Source organism: Rattus norvegicus, chromosome 5, assembly GCF_036323735.1.
Source record: "Rattus norvegicus strain BN/NHsdMcwi chromosome 5, GRCr8, whole genome shotgun sequence".
Lineage (NCBI taxonomy): Eukaryota > Metazoa > Chordata > Mammalia > Rodentia > Muridae > Rattus > Rattus norvegicus.
Window position 1 is genome coordinate 18,150,764 of NC_086023.1, and position 20,197 is coordinate 18,170,960.

Consider the following 20,197-nt stretch of genomic DNA (forward strand, 5'->3'; position numbering starts at 1 on the left):
AGTCAGAAGTTTTAAAAAGCCCTAAATAACTCAAATTCCAGACCCTGCCCTCTACCTGTACTAGCTGACCATAAAGTTAGATTAAAATCTTAGAGAATAATCTTGAGAAGCAGGAAGCTTCTCCCAGGAACTGATGGACCATAAAGTAAACAATCTTGAGAAACAGGAAGCTCCTCCTTGTGATTTTTCACTGGTATTCTCAACATTTTCCAATGACACCCTCCCTACCTGCTTGGGTTGAGGTTTCTTCCTTTAAATTCCCCTTGTCTTAGTTACTGGGGGTCGAACTCCACTGCCCCTGCGTGGGATATGAGTCTCGACCCCAGTGCACTGGTTCCTATCAATAAACCTCATGTTTATTACAGCAAGGATGGTCTCACGTGAGTTCTTGGGGGGTCGCATCATCCAGAGACTTGAGTGAGGGTCTCCCCGCTACGGGGGTCTTTCAAAACAAGGAGCAGTCTGTGATAAGATCCTTCCTGTTTCCATCTGCACTCAGAGATGAACCTGTGCCACAGCTCTCTGTACCCAAATCTAGCCCTGAGAGAGCTGATCTCCCAGAGTGCTAACACCCAGACTTACAGGAGGGTAAGGCCACTGTCAGAGATAGCAAGACAAGCTAACACCAAAGATAACCAGATGGCAAGAGGCAAGTGCAAGAAACTAAGCAACAGAAACCACGGCCACTTGGAATCATCAGAACCCAGTTCTCCCACCAAAGCAAATACTGGATATCCCAACACACTGGAAAAGCAAGATTCTGATTTAAAATCACATCTCATGGTGATGATAAAGGACTTTTAGAAGGACATATATACCTGTCTTAAACAAATACAGAACAATACAGGTAAACAGGTAAAAGCCCTGAAAGAGGAAACACAAAAATCCCTTAAAGAATTACAGGAAAACACAATCAAACAGGTGAAGGAATAGAACAAAACCTTCCAGGATCTAAAAATGGAAATAGAAACAAATAATAGAGAAAGCACAAAGGGAGACAACCCTGGAGATAGAAAAACCTAGGAAAGAGATCAGAAGTCAAAGATGCATGATCACCAACAGAATACAAGAGATAGAAGAGAGAATCTCAGGAGCAGAAGATATCATAGAAAACATTGGACCAACAGTCAAGAAAATACAAATGGCAAACGCTCCTAATCCAAAACATCTGGGAAATCCAGGACACAATGAGAAGATCCAACCTAAGGATAATAGGTATAGAAGAGAGCAAAGATTCCCAACTTAAAGGACCAGTAAATATCTTCAACAAAATTGTAGAAGAAAACTTCCCTAACCTAAAGAAAGACATGCCCATAAGCATATAAGAAGCCTACAGAACTCCAAATAGATTGGACAAGAAAAGAAATTCCTCCTGGCACATAATAATGAAAACACTAAATGCACTAAACAAACAAAAAATATTAAAAGCAGTAAAAGGAAAAGGTCAAGTAACATATAATGGCAGATACATCAGAATTACACTAGACTCCTCAACAGGGACTTTGAAAGCTAGAAGACCATGGGCAGATGTCATACAGATCATAAGAGAGGGTTGGGGATTTAGCTCAGTGGTAGAGGGCTTGCTTAGCAAGCACAAGGCCCTGGGTTCAATCCTCAGCTCATACAAAAAAAAAAAAAAAAAAAAAAAAGACCATAAGAGAATACAAATGCAGCAAAGCACTCGATTACCATAGATGGAGAAACCAAGATATTCCATGGTAAAACCAAATTTACACAATATCTTTTCACAAATCCAGCTATACAAAAGATAAGAGATGGAAAACTCCAACACAGGGAGGGAAACTACATCCTAGCAAAAGCAAGAAAGTAATCTTTCAAATAACCCAAAAGAAGATAGCCACCAAAAAATAATTCTACCTCTAACAACAACAACAGCAAAATAGGAAACAACAATCATTCGTCCCTAATATTTCTCAATATCAATGGACTCAATTCACCAATAAAATGACCTAGAGTAACAGAGTAACATAACATAGGACCCAGCATTTTGCTGCATATAGGAAACTCACCTCAGTGACTAAGATAGACACTAACTCAGAGTAAAAGGTTGGGAAAATTTTTTCCAAGCAACTGGTCCTAAGAAAGAAGCTAGAGTGGCCATTTTAATATCCAATAAAATTCACTTTCAACCAAAAATTATAAAAAAGATAAGGCAGGACACTTCAAACAGAAGTCCTAGCCAGAGCAATCAGACAACAAAAAGTGGTCAAAGGGATATAAATAAAAGTCAAACTATTACTTTTTGCAGGTGATATGATAGTATATTTAAATGACCCCAAAAATTCCACCAGAGAACTACTAAACCTGATAAACAACTTCAGTAAAGTGGCTGGATATAAAATTAACTCAAACAAATCAGTAGCTTTCCTCTACTCAAAGGATAAACAGACTGAGAAAGAAATTAGAAAAACAACACCCTTCACAATAGTCACAAACAATATAAAATACCTCGGTATTACTCTAACCAAGCAAATGCAAGATCTGTATGACAATAACTTCAAGACTCTGAAGAAAGGAATTGAAAATCTTAGAAGATGGAAATATCTCCCATGCTTGTTGATTGGCAGGATTAATATAGTAAAAGTGGTCATCTTGCTAAAAGCAGTCTACTGATTCAATGCAATCCCCATCAAAATCCTAAGTCCATTCTTCACAGAGTTAGAAAGAGCAATTTTCAAATTCATTCATTAAAAAAATCCAGCATAGCCAAAATTATTCTCAACAATAAAAGAACTTTTGGGGGAAATCTCCATCCCTAACCTCCAGCTGTATATAGAGCAATAGTTATAAAAGCTGTATGTTATTGGTACAGAAACAGGCAGGTAGATCAAAGGAATAGAATTGAAGACCCAGAAATGAACCAACACACCTATGATCATTTGACCTTTGTCAAAGGAACTAAAACCATCCAATGGAAAAAAGATAGCATTTTCAACAAATGGTACTGTTTCAACTGGTGGTCCTCATGTAGAAGAATGCAAATTGATCCCTTCTTATTGCCTTGTCGAAAGATCAAGTCCAAGTTGATCAAGCACCTCCACCTAAAACCAGATATACTATAACTAATAGAAGAGAAAGTGGGGAAGAGCCTCAAGCACATGGGCACAGAGGAAAGTTTCTTGAACAGAACACCAATGGCTTATGCTCTAAGATCAAGAATTGACATATGAGACTTCATAAAATTGCAAAGGTTCAGTAAGGCAAAGGATACTGTCATTAGGACAAAATAGCAACCAAGAGATTGGAAAAAGATTTTGACCACTCCTGCAATTGATAGAGGACTAATATCCACTATATACAAAGATCTCATGAAGTTAGACTCCAGAGATTCAAATAACATTCTTAAAAAATGGGCTACGGAGCTAAAGAATGAATTCTCAACTGAGGATCATTGAATGGCTGAGAAGAACCTAAAGAAATGTTCAACATCTTTGTCATCAGGGAAATGCAAATCAAAACAACCTTGAGATTTCACTTCATACCAGTCAGATGGCATAGTTTAAAAATACAGGTTACAGCAAATGCTGGCAAGAATGTGGAGAAAGAGGAACACCCCTCCATTGTTGATGGCATTGCAAGCTGGTACAACCACTCTGGAAATTATTCTGGTGGTTCCTCAGAAAATCGGACATAGTACTACCTGAGGACCCAGCTATACAACTCCTGGGCATATATCAAAAAGATGCTCCAACATATAACAAGGACACATGCTCCACTATGTTCATAGCCTTATTTATAATAGCCAGAAGCTGAAAAGAACCCAGATGTCCTTCAATGAAGAATGGATACAGAAAATGTGGTATATTTACACAATGGAATGCTATTCAGCTATTAAAACAATGACTTCATGAAATTCTTAGGCAAATGGATGGAACTAGAAAATTGTTGGGCCCAGCCTCCACCCCTGTGGGATGAATTGCTCCACTAGCTTGTTGCCCAAGGCTGTAGCATACAATGTAGCAGGTACGGTTAAAATGACCAAACAACAAAGTCCTGAGTCATTTCCTTGTTCCTGTTTTTATCCTGAGCACATAAACTTGTTTTTCCACTGTGCTTCAGGGTTTTTCCACCAAAGGCTAAGACTGTATATATTGTGTGAACCTCAGTACAGCTTTAGCATTCTCTTAGCCCAAATGACCTGAGTCTGTGTCTTTTGTTAAATCCCCCAGGCCTACGCCCAGTTCTTGGTACCATGGCAGTGCAGGCACCATCAGAATATATCATTCTGAGTGAGGTAACCAATCAGAAAAGAACACACATGGTATGCACTCACTCACTGAAAAGTAGATATTAATCCAAAAGCTCAGAATAATCAAGATACACTTCACAAACCACATGAAGCTCAAGAAGATGGAAGACCAAAGTATGGATGCTTCTAAGAAGTGGGAACAAAATTACTCAGAGGAGGAAATATGGAGACAAAGTGTGCAGCAAAGACTGAAGTAAAGGCCTTCCAAAGACTGCCCCACCTGTGCCATACATCCCACATACAGATACCAAACCAAGACAATATTTCTGATGCCAAGAAGGGCATACTGACAGGAACCTCACATAGCTCTCTGCTGAGTGGCTCTGCCAGAGCTTAAAAATATATAGACAAATGCTTGCAGGCAATCATTGAACTGAGAACACGGTACCCAATGGAGGAGTTAGAGAAAGGATTGAAGTAGCTGAAGGGGTTTGCCACCCATAGGAAGAACAATATCAGCCAACCATATCCCCCAGATCTCCCAGGGACTCAACCAACTGAGATGTTTCTCAAGTGAATTATGGATACAGAAAATATGGTATATCTACACTACTCAGCCATTAAAAACCAGAACATCATGAATTCAAGAGGGCAATGAATAGAACTAGAACATATCATCCTGACTGAGTTAACATAGACCCCAAAGGACATTCACTGTATGTACTCACTGTTAAGTGAATATTAGCCATAAAGTAAAGGAGAACTACATTATAATCAACAGACCCAAAGAAGCCAAATAACAAGGAGGGTCCAAGGGAGGATAGTCAAACCATCTTATAATTCTTATAAAGGAAAGAATTGAATTGGGGACTTGCTTACAGTTTCAGAGGTTTATTCCATTATCAGCACAGAGAGAAGCATGACAGCATACAGGCAGACATGGTGCTGGAGAAGTTGTTGAGAGTTCTACATCTGGATCTGCAGGCATCAGGAATAGAGAGCCACTGGTCCTGCTATGAGATTTTGAAACCTCAGAATCCATCCTCAGTGACACACTTCCTCCAACAAGGCCACTTGTATTGCAACAACCCCCCCCTTCTAATGCTTCTCAACTAATGCTACTCCCTGATGACTAATCATTTAAATATATGAGCCTATGGGAGCTATTCTCATTCAAACTACAACAGGCAACCTTAACCCTACATGTTTCCTTTAGCATTTTGCAGGTAAGATATACTTTCTGTACGGGTTCAGCATGGATGAGATGTGTAAAACTGTCTTGAGCATTGAATCCTGTTTATTTGTAGGGGTTAAAGATTCTTAAACTTTGAAATGGCAGGGAAAGGCAGGGAATCAGTCCAGGTCTAGATGGTGATCTTTTTCATTGATTTTGTTGTGTGCAAGGTAAGAACCTTGATTTACAATTTCCAATATGTTATCTTTGGTAACTGATTTTCTTTGCCAGGCTGTGTGGTAGAAAGATCTTCAAATCATATAAATCTGTTGCCTATTGGGGAAAACAAACACCCCTTCCTTAACCACGGGGGCATTTGCAGTCCAGGCCTTGTCCTAGCCCTCCCTAAGGCTTCCAGACTGCACTTTACTTCTGAGCTCTCAGACTTCCTTTGTGTGGTTTCCTCTTTAAAGCTCCTGATAATTGCCACTGTAATTCTGGCTTCATTAATAAATACAGACTACACAAATCAGGCTATGTGTGTGCACATTCCCATTGATATGGGGTCTACTGTGTGGTTCAGGATGCTCTATTCTCACCTCAGCCTATTAAGTATATAAGGAATTCAGATAAATACAATTGTATCTGCTTATTGTGTTCTTTTAGTAAGGTATAGTATTTGGCTCTCAAGGAATGCATAGCTATTTTGAAATCCAGATATGTAAATAAGTTACTTTACATGCAGTAATACCATCAAAAATAACAGAGACGTGCCATGGGGAAGAGACCTGGACCACAACAAAAAATGTCATCATTATGGGTTGTCCTACCAATTATAATTTGAATATAAAATTACTCTACTCAAATTCTTTGTGTACTTGAAGTTTGTTTACTCATTGGTGGCAGTGGCACTCTTTAGTGAGACTTTGGAAACTTTAGGAATGGGTATAGGTGGAGAACATCGGTTTCTGGAAGTGTGCCCCAGGGACTGTATCTCTCTGTTCCTCTTTCTGTTGTTCTCTGTTTTCTGGATATCATCATGTTAACTCCTCTCTTCTGCTGCCCACCTTTTCTACCATGTATAGTGCTGAAATTGTATACTAAATTACTTTTTGTTCCCTTACTTTGTTTATATAAAATATTTGGTTACAGAAATGTGAAAGGGCCTAATATAAAACATTTGTTCTAGAAGTGTACCTGTAGAATCTCATTACTCTGAGTAAACCTGACCATCTGGTCCTTAAGTCTGTGGAGTTGGCTTGTGGGAAGAATTTACTCAAGTCCATAGTTTTGTAAACAGTGCAATAAATAGGAGGATGCACTGACAAGAACTCCTAACACCTAAACTCTGATGACAGTGTACATAGTAGGTCTCCAATTTCTCCTCCCTTTCCCACTTTAGCCAAGATATTTGACACAAGGATTATTTTTAGATGCAACGATAGGGGAATAAGTACATGGAATACTCCAATGACCATAACTCGGAGCCAAATGTGGATTTGAAAAATGAGTATTGTAATCCCAGAGTATTAACAAAAGACCCCTAAGTATCAGCAAGTACCTTCTAAAGGTTTTGAAACTAGAAGATGAAGATAAACTCAAATTGACAACGCTTTTCAGGAATGAGAATATATAGCAGGAGTTGACCTATATTCCAAGTGCAAACAGGACACTGAAAAACAAACAAACAACAACAGCAAAATAATGAATTCTGTTCTCATGTGTATCTGCACTTCCAATAAGATGGTTGCACAGCAAAGATTTTCTGAAACAACATTGGAAGCTTTGAATGATGTAAGACTGACCAAAAACAAAGTTTGGAAAATTATATTTAGAATGGGAAGAATATCAAAAGCTCAGCAACTTTTATGCTCATTATATGTCTTGTAAGACTGAGAGTGAAGACTTTTAAAAAGTCGTCCAGTTATTAGAAACATGGGCTTTAGAAAAACCAAACGTATACAACATAGAAAAATAACAAAACCTTCATGTACATATAAATACATTCAGTCTACCATTCCTCATCCACTGATCAAGGAATCATCAGAGAATGTATTTTAAAATATACTTGAGAGAAAGTAATTTGAAAAGATGTGCATATTATTAGCCTTACAATGACAGATGAATCAGCAAGACCAAGGCAAGCCCCTATTTAAACCTTTGGTCTGAGCAAACATGCTAATGAAGTTAAGAATAAGTGTAATTGACTCACAGATGTATAAAGTGATCAAGAGGGCTAGCTGTGATGGGTTTGTCAGAATAGTGATGTCACTGAATTTGAAAAGCGTCTAAAAATAAGCTACAGCATCATCATGGATGATCTGCTCATGTAAGCACACACTGAAGAGCTTTCGTGAAACATCTGAACAGACGTGCTCATAATACTAATCAAGTCTTGCACTGGTATTCACAGAGCTGGTATTTCTAAGGAGTTAAACATTGGTGTAGCCAGTGTGGAAAGCTTGCTGCACAGTGGATATTGAATATCAGTGTTCGTGGCTAAAACGAGGCCTCCTTCTGGTATGTCTGAAGACAGCAACAGTGTGTGTGTGTGTGTGTGTGTGTGTGTGTGTGTGTGTGTGTGTGTGTGTGTGTGTATAAAGTAGGAAAAGATTTTAAAGATCTAAAAGCCTGAGAATGACCTGTTAGCATTTTTATTTGTTTTTGACACAGGGCCTCACTGCATAACTCTCAATGTTCTGAAACTTAGTATATACACAGATGGCTTTGCATTTACAGAAACAGTCTGCTTTCTGAGTACAAGAGAGGGCAGGTTGGTTTCAACTGACAAGGCCATAGTGATAGGGCTGCCCATACCCACCCTACTGTCATTTTATGTAACTATATGCCTGGATGCCAGAGTGAACTACAGGATTTAGTGTTTGCCTTATTGAATTCTGGTCTTGCTTTGGTCTGACTTGCAGGATGAACCTTGTATGCTAGTTTTCTGCTCTTCTTTGAAACAGAAATTTTACTTTGGACTTAGGTACTTGAACAGTGCTGGAAGTGTCAAGACTTTGGAGTCTCTTGGAGATGGACTAAATGTATCTGTGTTAGTTAATCATCAAACTTTGGGTACAGGGCAGAAGTGTTTAATGTTTGAATATGCCATGTGTGCAGTTGATGGCCCTAAAGTGGAAGGCTCTGAAGCTTTAGGAAGTAGACGTAGGTGGAGAAGGCAGGCCACTAACAACATATTCTGGGAGGTTATGTACTCTCTTTGGTCTCTCTCTATCTCTCTCTTTGCTCCATGGCCAGTGTGATGTGAACTGTTTTGTTCCACCAGACCTTCATCATGGTGTACCAAAGCCCTAGAAACCACAGATTATACAAATCTTTCCTCTCTTAAGTGATTTCTGTCAGGTTTTTGTTCACAGCAAAACAGACAAATGAACAAGCAAACAAACAAACAACATGACCCAGTGTTTTAATTCATTCATTTATATAATGTATGGTTTTCAGAAAACATCATGGGAAAGTTTAAGCCACTAAAAACACTGGGGTTTATCTTATGATAGATATTGTTTCACCCTTTTTTATAAGTCCAGCGTCAAAAGTTACATCTTTTTCTTACCATAACTCTATACCAAAGACAAAGTAACTCTAAAAATGATCCAGTTTCTTCACACATTTGGAGGATCAAAGGCATAGTGATGGCCAGTTCTTAATAACGTCAGTTCATGGTGATGACAATGGTGGGAGAGAACGTGGAAATAAGAAACTGCATCTATGTACAGGAGGCAAGACAGAACTGAGTGACACCAGGCTCAGGTTTATCATCAACCTTTCCTCAAGACTAAAAGGGTATCACACGAGAACTATCTTTTCTATAGTTTGGACAAGTGTCCTTTGAAAGGCACAGTGTTAGTCTCATCCCAGTCTGTGCCAATACTGTGAGGTCTAGTAGAAAAATACTACTAGGATACTGTCCTTGAAACAACATTGCTACAGTGACTCCTTTCATTATTCCCTAGCATTTATGGAGTTTGATACCACATTTGCCATACTCTGTCCACCATAATGCATTGCCTTTTAGGCCCAGCTATAAAATGGACAAACAATCACATGTGGTGGTTTGAATGAAAATTGAGCCCCCACAGGCTCATGTATTTGGACATTTGGTTCTCTGTGGGTGGTGATGTTTGGTGAGGTGATGGACTACCTCCACTTCCAGTTTGTTCTTTTTGCTATCTCTGTGCAACTGGGATGTGATCTTTCTAGCTTCTGGTTTCAGTGAGGATGCCATCTGCTCCATTATGGACATCTGAACCTTCTGGAATTATAAACGAAAATTAAGTGTTCCTTAAGTAGCTTTTAGTTATGGTGTTTATCACAGCAACAGAAAAGTAACTAATGCTCATGGACTGAAATGTATGAAATCGTGAACACAAATAAACATTTCCTCTTGTTAAGTATGGTATGTCAAGAATTTTGTCACATTAATTGAAAGGACACACAGCATTTTCCAATGGCACCATTATAGAAACCAAATTTCTAACACATACTCTTGCAGAGCCAACCACATCCAAACTACAGTCTCATCTCCCCAAACCATGTTCCTTACATCGAAGATCTCAGGGGGGAATATCCTAAACCATAGGTTCCATAAACAAAAATCCCAGTTAATAAGCAAAAATGCCAACTATGGGATACCTGTTGTTAAATATCAGCCTGTGCCCATCTGCTTAGAGCACACCAAACCAACACGACTCCACATGGAGAAAGATTTAATGGGAGAATGAGACAAGGGGAAGGGGCTAGAGAAAGAAGAGAAAGAGTGGAGATAAGAGAGAGAGAGAGAGAGAGGGAGAGAGGGAGAGAGGGAGAGAGGAAGAGAGGGAGAGAGGGAGAGAGGGAGAGAGAGAGGAGAAGCTGTCTGCCTTTTATTTGGAATATGACATAACTACTCACAGGGGGAGTTGCTAATTGAGCCAAAAGGTCTTCTGGGAATGTATGGCCGTTGCCATGGCAACAGTGACCAAAAGGTGTCCCTGCTGAAGGCAATTCCTGAGACCAACAATACCTCTTTGTGAGTTATTCATTAGGGAGGCTCCATCCCCATTACAGGTCATTGTTATTGCTCTTGATCATTCATCAGAACCAGAAGGTACAATCTTCTTTTTGAAAATAGTGCATACTTGGCTTCAGGATACCAAGAAATTCATCTGGAAATGAGATGGAAGAGTTGTCTCTGCTACCTAATTTTTATAATCTTAGAGCTGCTCTTTGGACACAGGTGAGAGAATTTATTAATAATTTCACCAAGCTGTGGACCCTGCATACTACAATATTGATCTATGCAATAGTATAATGGAATGACTATTATGGGATATGATAGTTGGTGTTGTCAACCTGACATAATTTAGAATCATCTGGAAGTAGGCTTCTAAGCATGCTTGTGGGGATTGTCTCGATTATACTAATTGATACAGGAAGACTCATCTTAATTATGGACGGGACCATTCCCTGGTCTGGGGATCTTATATAAAACTGACAAAGTAAGCTGAGAAACTGTATGTATACATTGATTCTTATTTGCTTCTTGACTACTGATACTATGTCACTGGATAGATCCTCCAAGCTCCTGCCACCATTCTTTTTTTTTTTTTTTTTTATTTTTTTATTTTTTTTATTATCTTGAGTATTTCTTATATACATTTCAAGTGTTATTCCCTTTCCCGGTTTCCGGACAGACATCACCCTCCCCCCTCCCCTTCCTTGTGGGTGTTCCCCTCCCAAACCTCCCCCCATTGCCACCCTCCCCGCATAGTCTAGTTCACTGGGGGTTCAGTCTTAGCAGGACCCAGGGCTTCCCCTTCCACTGGTGCTCTTACTAGGATATTCATTGCTACCTATGGGGACAGAGTCCAGGGTCAGTCCATGTATAGTCTTTAGGTAGTGGCTTAGTCCCTGGAAGCTCTGGTTGCTTGACATTGTTGTACTTTTGGGGTCTCCAGCACCTTCAAGCTCTTCCAGTTCTTTCTCTGATTCCTTCAACAGGGGACCTATTCTCAGTTCAGTGGTTTGCTGCTGGCATTCGCCTCTGTATTTGCTGTATTCTGGCTGTGTCTCTCAGGAGCGATCTACATCCGGCTCCTGTCGGTCTGCACTTCTTTGCTTCATCCATCTTGTCTAATTGGGTGGCTGTATATGTATGGGCCACCTGTGGGGCAGGCTCTGAATGGGTGTTCCTTCAGTCTCTGTTTTAATCTTTGCCTCTCCCTTCCCTGCCAAGGGAATTCTTTTTCCTCATTTAAAGAAGGAGTGAAGCATTCACATTTTGATCATCCGACTTGAGTTTCCTTTGTTCTAGGGATCTAGGGTAATTCAAGCATTTGGGCTAATAGCCACTTATCAATGAGTGCATACCATGTATGTCTTTCTGTGAGTGGGTTAGCTCACTCAGGATGATATTTTCCAGTTCCAACCATTTGCCTACGAATTTCATAAACTCGTTGTTTTTGATAGCTGAGTAATATTCCATTGTGTAGATGTACCACATTTTCTGTATCCATTCCTCTGTTGAAGGGCATCTGGGTTCTTTCCAGTTTCTGGCTATTATAAATAAGGCTGCGATGAACATAGTGGAGCACGTGTCTCTTTTATATGTTGAGGCATCTTTTGAGTATATGCCCAAGAGAGGTATGGCTGGATCCTCAGGCAGTTCAATGTCCAATTTTCTGAGGAACCTCCAGACTGATTTCCAGAATGGTTTTACCAGTCTGCAATCCCACCAACAATGGAGGAGTGTTCCTCTTTCTCCACATCCTCGCCAGCATCTGCTGTCACCTGAGTTTTTGATCTTAGCCATTCTCACTGGTGTGAGGTGAAATCTCAGGGTTGTTTTGATTTGCATTTCCCTTATGACTAAAGATGTTGAACATTTCTTTAGGTGTTTCTCAGCCATTCGGCATTCCTCAGCTGTGAATTCTTTGTTCAGCTCTGAACCCCATTTTTTAATAGGGTTATTTGTTTCCCTGCGGTCTAACTTCTTGAGTTCTTTGTATATTTTGGATATAAGGCCTCTATCTGTTATAGGATTGGTAAAGATCTTTTCCCAATCTGTTGGTTGTCGTTTTGTCCTAACCACAGTGTCCTTTGCCTTACAGAAGCTTTGCAGTTTTATGAGATCCCATTTGTCGATTCTTGATTTTAGAGCATAAGCCATTGGTGTTTTGTTCAGGAAATTTTTTCCAGTGCCCATGTGTTCCAGATGCTTCCCTAGTTTTTCTTCTATTAGTTTGAGTGTGTCTGGTTTGATGTGGAGGTCCTCGATCCACTTGGACTTAAGCTTTGTACAGGGTGATAAGCATGGATCGATCTGCATTTTTCTACATGTTGCCCTCCAGTTGAACCAGCACCATTTGCTGAAAATGCTATCTTTTTTCCATTGGATGGTTTTGGCTCCTTTGTCAAAAATCAAGTGACCATAGGTGTGTGGGTTCATTTCTGGGTCTTCAATTCTATTCTATTGGTCTATCTGTCTGTCTCTGTACCAATACCATGCAGTTTTTATCACTATTGCTCTGTAATACTGCTTGAGTTCAGGGATAGTGATTCCCCCTGAAGTCCTCTTATTGTTGAGGATAGCTTTAGCTATCCTGGGTTTTTTGTTATTCCAGATGAATTTGCAAATTGTTCTGTCTAACTCTTTGAAGAATTGGATTGGTATTTTGATGGGGATTGCATGGAATCTGTAGATTGCTTTTGGTAAAATGGCCATTTTTACTATATTAATCCTGCCAATCCATGAGCATGGGAGATCTTTCCATCTTCTGAGGTCTTCTTCAATTTCTTTCCTCAGTGTCTTGAAGTTCTTATTGTACAGATCTTTTACTTGCTTGGTTAAAGTCACACCGAGGTACTTTATATTATTTGGGTCTATTATGAAGGGTGTCGTTTCCCTAATTTCTTTCTCGGCTTGTTTCTCTTTTGTATAGAGGAAGGCAACTGATTTATTTGAGTTAATTTTATACCCAGCCACTTTGCTGAAGTTGTTTATCAGCTTTAGTAGTTCTCTGGTGGAACTTTTGGGATCACTTAAATATACTATCATGTCGTCTGCAAATAGTGATATTTTGACCTCTTCTTTTCCGATCTGTATCCCCTTGATCTCCTTTTGTTGTCTGATTGCTCTGGCTAGAACTTCAAGAACTATATTGAATAAGTAGGGAGAGAGTGGGCAGCCTTGTCTAGTCCCTGATTTTAGTGGGATTGCTTCAAGTTTCTCTCCATTTAGTTTAATGTTAGCAACTGGTTTGCTGTATATGGCTTTTACTATGTTTAGGTATGGGCCTTGAATACCTATTCTTTCCAGGACTTTTATCATGAAGGAGTGTTGAATTTTGTCAAATGCTTTCTCAGCATCTAATGAAATGATCATGTGGTTCTGTTCTTTCAGTTTGTTTATATGATGGATCACGTTGATGGTTTTCCTTATATTAAACCATCCCTGCATGCCTTGGATGAAGCCTACTTGATCATGGTGGATGATTGTTTTGATGTGCTCTTGAATTCGGTTTGCCAGAATTTTATTGAGTATTTTTGCGTCGATATTCATAAGGGAAATTGGTCTGAAGTTCTCTTTCTTTGTTGGGTCTTTGTGTGGTTTAGGTATAAGAGTAATTGTGGCTTCATAGAAGGAATTCGGTAGGGCTCCATCTGTTTCAATTTTGTGGAATAGTTTGGATAATATTGGTATAAGGTCTTCTATGAAGGTTTGATAGAATTCTGCACTAAACCCGTCTGGACCTGGGCTCTTTTTGGTTGGGAGACCTTTAATGACTGCTTCTATTTCCTTAGGAGTTATGGGGTTGTTTAACTGGTTTATCTGTTCCTGATTTAACTTTGATACCTGGTATCTGTCTAGGAAATTGTCCATTTCCTGAAGATTTTCAAGTTTTGTTGAATATAGTTTTTTATAGTAAGATCTGATGATTTTTTGAATTTCCTCTGAATCTGTAGTTATGTCTCCCTTTTCATTTCTGATTTTGTTAATTTGGACGCACTCTCTGTGTCCTCTCGTTAGTCTGGCTAAGGGTTTATCTATCTTGTTGATTTTCTCAAAGAACCAACTTTTGGTTCTGTTGATTCTTTCTATGGTCCTTTTTGTTTCTACTTGGTTGATTTCAGCTCTGAGTTTGATTATTTCTTGCCTTCTACTCCTCCTGGGTGTATTTGCTTCTTTTTGTTCTAGAGCTTTTAGGTGTGCTGTCAAGCTGCTGACATATGCTCTTTCCTGTTTCTTTCTGCAGGCACTCAGCGCTATGAGTTTTCCTCTTAGCACAGCTTTCATTGTGTCCCATAAGTTTGGGTATGTTGTACCTTCATTTTCATTAAATTCTAAAAAGTTTTTAATTTCTTTCTTTATTTCTTCCTTGACCAGGTTATCATTGAGTAGAGCATTGTTCAATTTCCACGTATATGTGGGCATTCTTCCCTTATTGTTATTGAAGACCAGTTTTAGGCCGTGGTGGTCCGATAGCACGCATGGGATTATTTCTATCTTTCTGTACCTGTTGAGGCCCGTTTTTTGACCAATTATATGGTCAATTTTGGAGAAAGTACCATGAGGAGCTGAGAAGAAGGTATATCCTTTTGCTTTAGGATAGAATGTTCTATAAATATCCGTTAAGTCCATTTGGCTCATGACTTCTCTTAGTCTGTCTACATCTCTGTTTAATTTCTGTTTCCATGATCTGTCCATTGATGAGAGTGGGGTGTTGAAATCTCCCACTATTATTGTGTGAGGTGCAATGTGTGTTTTGAGCTTTAGTAAGGTTTCTTTTACATATGTAGGTGCCCTTTTATTTGGGGCATAGATATTTAGGATTGAGAGTTCATCTTGGTGGATTTTTCCTTTGATGAATATGAAGTGTCCTTCCTTATCTTTTTTGATGACTTTTAGTTGAAAATTGATTTTATTTGATATTAGAATGGCTACTCCAGCTTGCTTCTTCTGACCATTTGCTTGGAAAATTGTTTTCCAGCCTTTCACTCTGAGGTAATGTCTGTCTTTGTCTCTGAGGTGTGTTTCCTGTAGGCAGCAGAATGCAGGGTCCTCGTTGCGTATCCAGTTTGTTAATCTATGTCTTTTTATTGGGGAGTTGAGGCCATTGATATTGATAGATATTAAGGAATAGTGATTATTGCTTCCCGTTATATTCATATTTGTAAGTGAGGTTATGTTTGTGTGCTTTCATTCTCTTTGTTTTGTTGCCAAGATGATTAGTTTCTTGCTTCTAGGGTATAGCTTGCCTCCTTATGTTGGGCTTTACCCTTTATTATCCTTTGTAGTGCTGGACTTGTAGAAAGATATTGTGTAAATTTGGTTTTGTCATGGAATATCTTGGTTTCTCCATCTATGTTAATTGAGAGTTTTGCAGGATACAGTAACCTGGGCTGGCATTTGTGTTCTCTTAGGGTCTGTATGACATCTGTCCAGGATCTTCTGGCCTTCATAGTTTCTGGCGAAAAGTCTGGTGTGATTCTGATAGGTCTGCCTTTATATGTTACTTGACCTTTTTCCCTTACTGCTTTTAATATTCTTTCTTTATTTTGTGCGTTTGGTGTTTTGACAATTATGTGACGGGAGGTGTTTCTTTTCTGGTCCAATCTATTTGGAGTTCTGTAGGCTTCTTGTATGCCTATGGGTATCTCTTTTTTTAGGTTAGGGAAGTTTTCTTCTATGATTTTGTTGAAGATATTTACTGGTCCTTTGAGCTGGGAGTCTTCACTCTCTTCTATACCTATTATCCTTAGGTTTGATCTTCTCATTGAGTCCTGGATTTCCTGTATGTTTTGGACCAGTAGCTTTTTCTGCTTTACATTATCTTTGACAGTTGAGTCAATGATTTCTATGGAATCTTCTGCTCCTGAGATTCTCTCTTCCATCTCTTGAATTCTGTTGGTGAAGCTTGTATCTACAGCTCCTTGTCTTTTCTTTTGATTTTCTATGTCCAGGGTTGTTTCCATGTGTTCTTTCTTGATTGCTTCTATTTCCATTTTTAATTCCTTCAACTGTTTGATTGTGTTTTCCTGGAATTCTTTCAGGGATTTTTGCGATTCCTCTCTGTAGGCTTCTACTTGTTCTCTAAGGGAGTTCTTTATGTCTTTCTTGAAGTCCTCCAGCATCATGATCAAATATGATTTTGAAACTAGGTCTTGCTTTTCTGGTGTGTTTGGATATTCCGTGTTTGCTTTGGTGGGAGAATTGGGCTCCGATGATGCCATGTAGTCTTGGTTTCTGTTGCTTGGGTTCCTGCGCTTGCCTCTTGCCATCAGATTATCTCTAGTGTTACTTTGTTCTGCTATTTCTGACAGTGGCTAGACTGTCCTATAACCTGTGTGTCAGGAGTGCTGTAGACCTGTTTTCCTGTTTTCTCTCAGCCAGTTATGGGGACAGAGTGTTCTGCTTTCGGGCGTGTAGTTTTTCCTCTCTACAGGTCTTCAGCTGTTCCTGTGGGCCTGTGTCTTGAGTTCACCAGGCAGGTCTCCTGCAGGGGAAAAGCTGGTCCCACCTGTGGCTCCAAGTGCCACCATTCTTACTATGGTCAGTAACCTGGATCTGTGAACTAAGATAAATATTTGTTACATTGTATTTGCAAGCATTTCATAGTCAGGTGGTACTCAACAATTTTCTGATTGCATTTGAGGGCTGCTCCACAATTAGAAAATAATTTTTTTTTCCGGAGCTGGGGACCGAACCCAGGGTCTTGTGGTTGTTAGGCAAGCGCTCTACCACTGAGCCAAATCCCTAACCCCTAGAAAATAATTTTTGATGCTGAAAACTTGGTCAAAACCATTCACCTAGAGAAGTCATCATCCTAGAGAGGAACTAATTATTGTTGCCTTGCTAAACAGAAGTTACTGTCAAACTGCCTTCAAAATATTTCTTTACACTCATAGATTACTTCTGTCTTAAACCTTGATAAAAGCAGGGTTTTTTTTCTGAGCACAGCAGCTAATGGGGAGACTCATAACTGTTCAATGTGCTGAGGAGAGTGACTATTGAGTTCTCAGCATTAAAGCCAGTTCATGCTGGCTTTTTGACTCAGGGGCCATTGCACTCACAAACTCACGACAGCTATGGTTAACTGTATAAGACCTACACCATATAAAGCCAATCTAGAATGCAGGACAAGTGGGAGGGGCTTGTGAGGCCACACCCCCATGTGAGGACTGGCTGGTAAATGATGGCTCCTGGGAGATGGGAGTCATTTTTCTTCAGGGGTATAGCCCCTGGTAAGTAATTCACACTTTAGTAAACATCATCCTGTGCTCAGCCAAGCAACCCCAGTAAGATTCAGTTGTCAATAAAAAAGATAGTAAAATAGAGATGGAGACTTGTTGGGAGGAAGAAAATGGAGTGCCAAAGGAGTGGCAGCAGATACATAAAGGTAACAGGATAAATATGAACTAATAAATTATATATGTACGTGATTGTCAAAGGTATAAAAGCATTTTTTAAGTACAGGAATTAAATAATTAAAGGCATATAAAAAACAGACTGGTTAGCAATCTGATCTCCAAAATCAGTAATTTTTTAATGGATTTTTTTCTTTACACTTCAAATGTTATTCCATTTCCTTGTTTCTTGTCCATAAATACTCTATTCCATCCCCTTCTCCTTTCTTCTATGAGGGTGTTCTTCCACTTATCCACCCACCCATTCCTGTCTCCCGTCCTGATATTCACCTTTATTAGGGCGGGGACGGGGGGTGTCAAGCCTTGGCAGGATCAAGGATTCTCCTCTCATTGGTCATCAAGGGTCATCCTCTGCTAAGTATGCAGCTGGAGTCATGGGTCTGTCCAAGTGTATTCTTTCGATGCTGGTTTAGTCCCTGTGAGCTCTGTTTGGTTGGTATTAATGTTGTTCTTATGGGGTTGTAAACCCCTTCAGCTCCTTCAATTCTTTTTCTAACTCCTCCATTGGCTGCCCCATTCTCAGTTAAATGGTGGGCTGCCAGCATCTGCCTCTGCATTTGTCATGCTCTGGCAGAGCCTCTCAGGAGACAGCTATATCAAGTTCCTGTCAGCATGCACCTTTTGGTATCCACAATAGTGTCTGGGTTTGGTAGCTGTATGTTATATGGGCTGGAACCCCAGGTGAGGCAGTCTCTGGGTGGCCTTTCTATCAGTCTCTGCTCCAAATTTTGCCTCCATAGTTCCTCCTATGAGTACTTTGTTCCCCCTTCTAAGAAGGTCTGAAGGTCTGAAGTCATTGTTTTTAATAGCTGAGTAACACTCCATTGTGTAAATGTACCACATTTTCTGTATCCATTCCTCTATTTTGGAATATCTGGGTTCTTTCCAGCTTCTAACTATTATAAATAAGGCTTCTATGAACATAGTAGAGCATGTGTCCTTGCTATATGTCAGAGCATCTCTTGAGTATATGCCCAGGAGTGGTATAGCTGGGTCCTCAGGTAGTAATATGTCCAATTTTCTGAGGAAACTCCAGACTGATTTCCATAATGGTTGTACCAGCTTGCAATTCCACCAGCAATGGAGGAGTGTTCTTCTTTTTCCACATCCTCACCAGCATCTGCTGTCACTGAGTTTTTGATCTTAGACATTCTAACTCCTCTGAGGAGGAATCTCAGGGTTGTTTGGATTTCCATTTTCCTGATGAATAAGGATGTTGAGCATTTCTTTAGGTACATCTCAGTCATTCGATATTCCTCAGCTGAGAATTCTTTTTTTAGCCCTGTACCCCATTTTTAATAGGGTTATTTGGCTCTCTGAAGTCCAACTTCTTGAGTTCTTTGTATATAGTGGAAATTAGCTCTGTATCAGATGTGGGATGGGTAAAGATTATTCCCAATTTGTTGGTTGCTATTTTTGTCCTATTGCCTTACAAAAGCTTTGCAATTTTTACACTCCATTTGTCGATTCTTGATCTTAGAGCATAAGCCATTGGAATTCTATTCAGGAAATTCTACCCTGTACCCATGTTTTTGAGGCTCTTCCCCACTTTCTCATCTATTAGTTTCAGTGTATCTCATTTTATTTGGAAGTTCTTGAACAAGTTAGAATTGTTCTTTGTACGGATGATCAAAATGCGAATGCTTCACTCCTTCTTTAAAAGGGGAACAAGAATACCCTTGGCAGGGAATAGGGAAAGATTAAAACAGAGGCAGAAGGAACACCCATTCAGAGCCTGCCCCACATGTGGCCCATACATATACAGCCACCCAATTAGACAAGATGGATGAAGCAAAGAAGTGCAGGCTGACAGGAGCCGGATGTAGATTGCTCCTGAGAGACACAGTCAGAATCTAGCAAATACATAGGCGAATGCCATCATTAAACCACTGAACTGAGAACGGGACCCCCGTTGAAGGAATCAGAGAAAGGAGTGGAAGAGCTTGAAGAGGCTCGAGACCCCATATGAACAACAATGCCAAGCAACCAGAGCTTCCAGGGACTAAGCCACTACCCAAAGACTATACATGGACTGACCCTGGGCTCCAACCTCATAGGTAGCAATGAATATCCTAGTAAGAGCACCAGTGGAAGGGGAAGCCCTTGGTCCTGCTAAGACTGAACCCCCAGTGAACGTGATTGTTGGGGGAGGGCGGTAATGGAGGGAGGATGGGGAGGGGAACACCCATATAGAAGGGGAAGGGGAGGGGTTAGGGGGATGTTGGCCTGGAAACCGGGAAAGGGAATAATTATCGAAATGTAAATAAGAAATACTCAAGTTAATAAAGAAAAACAAACAAACAAACAAACAAACAACAAAAAAAGAATTGTTCTTTGTCTCAAGGCAATAAGAAGGGATTGATTTGCATTCTTCTACATACTAAATA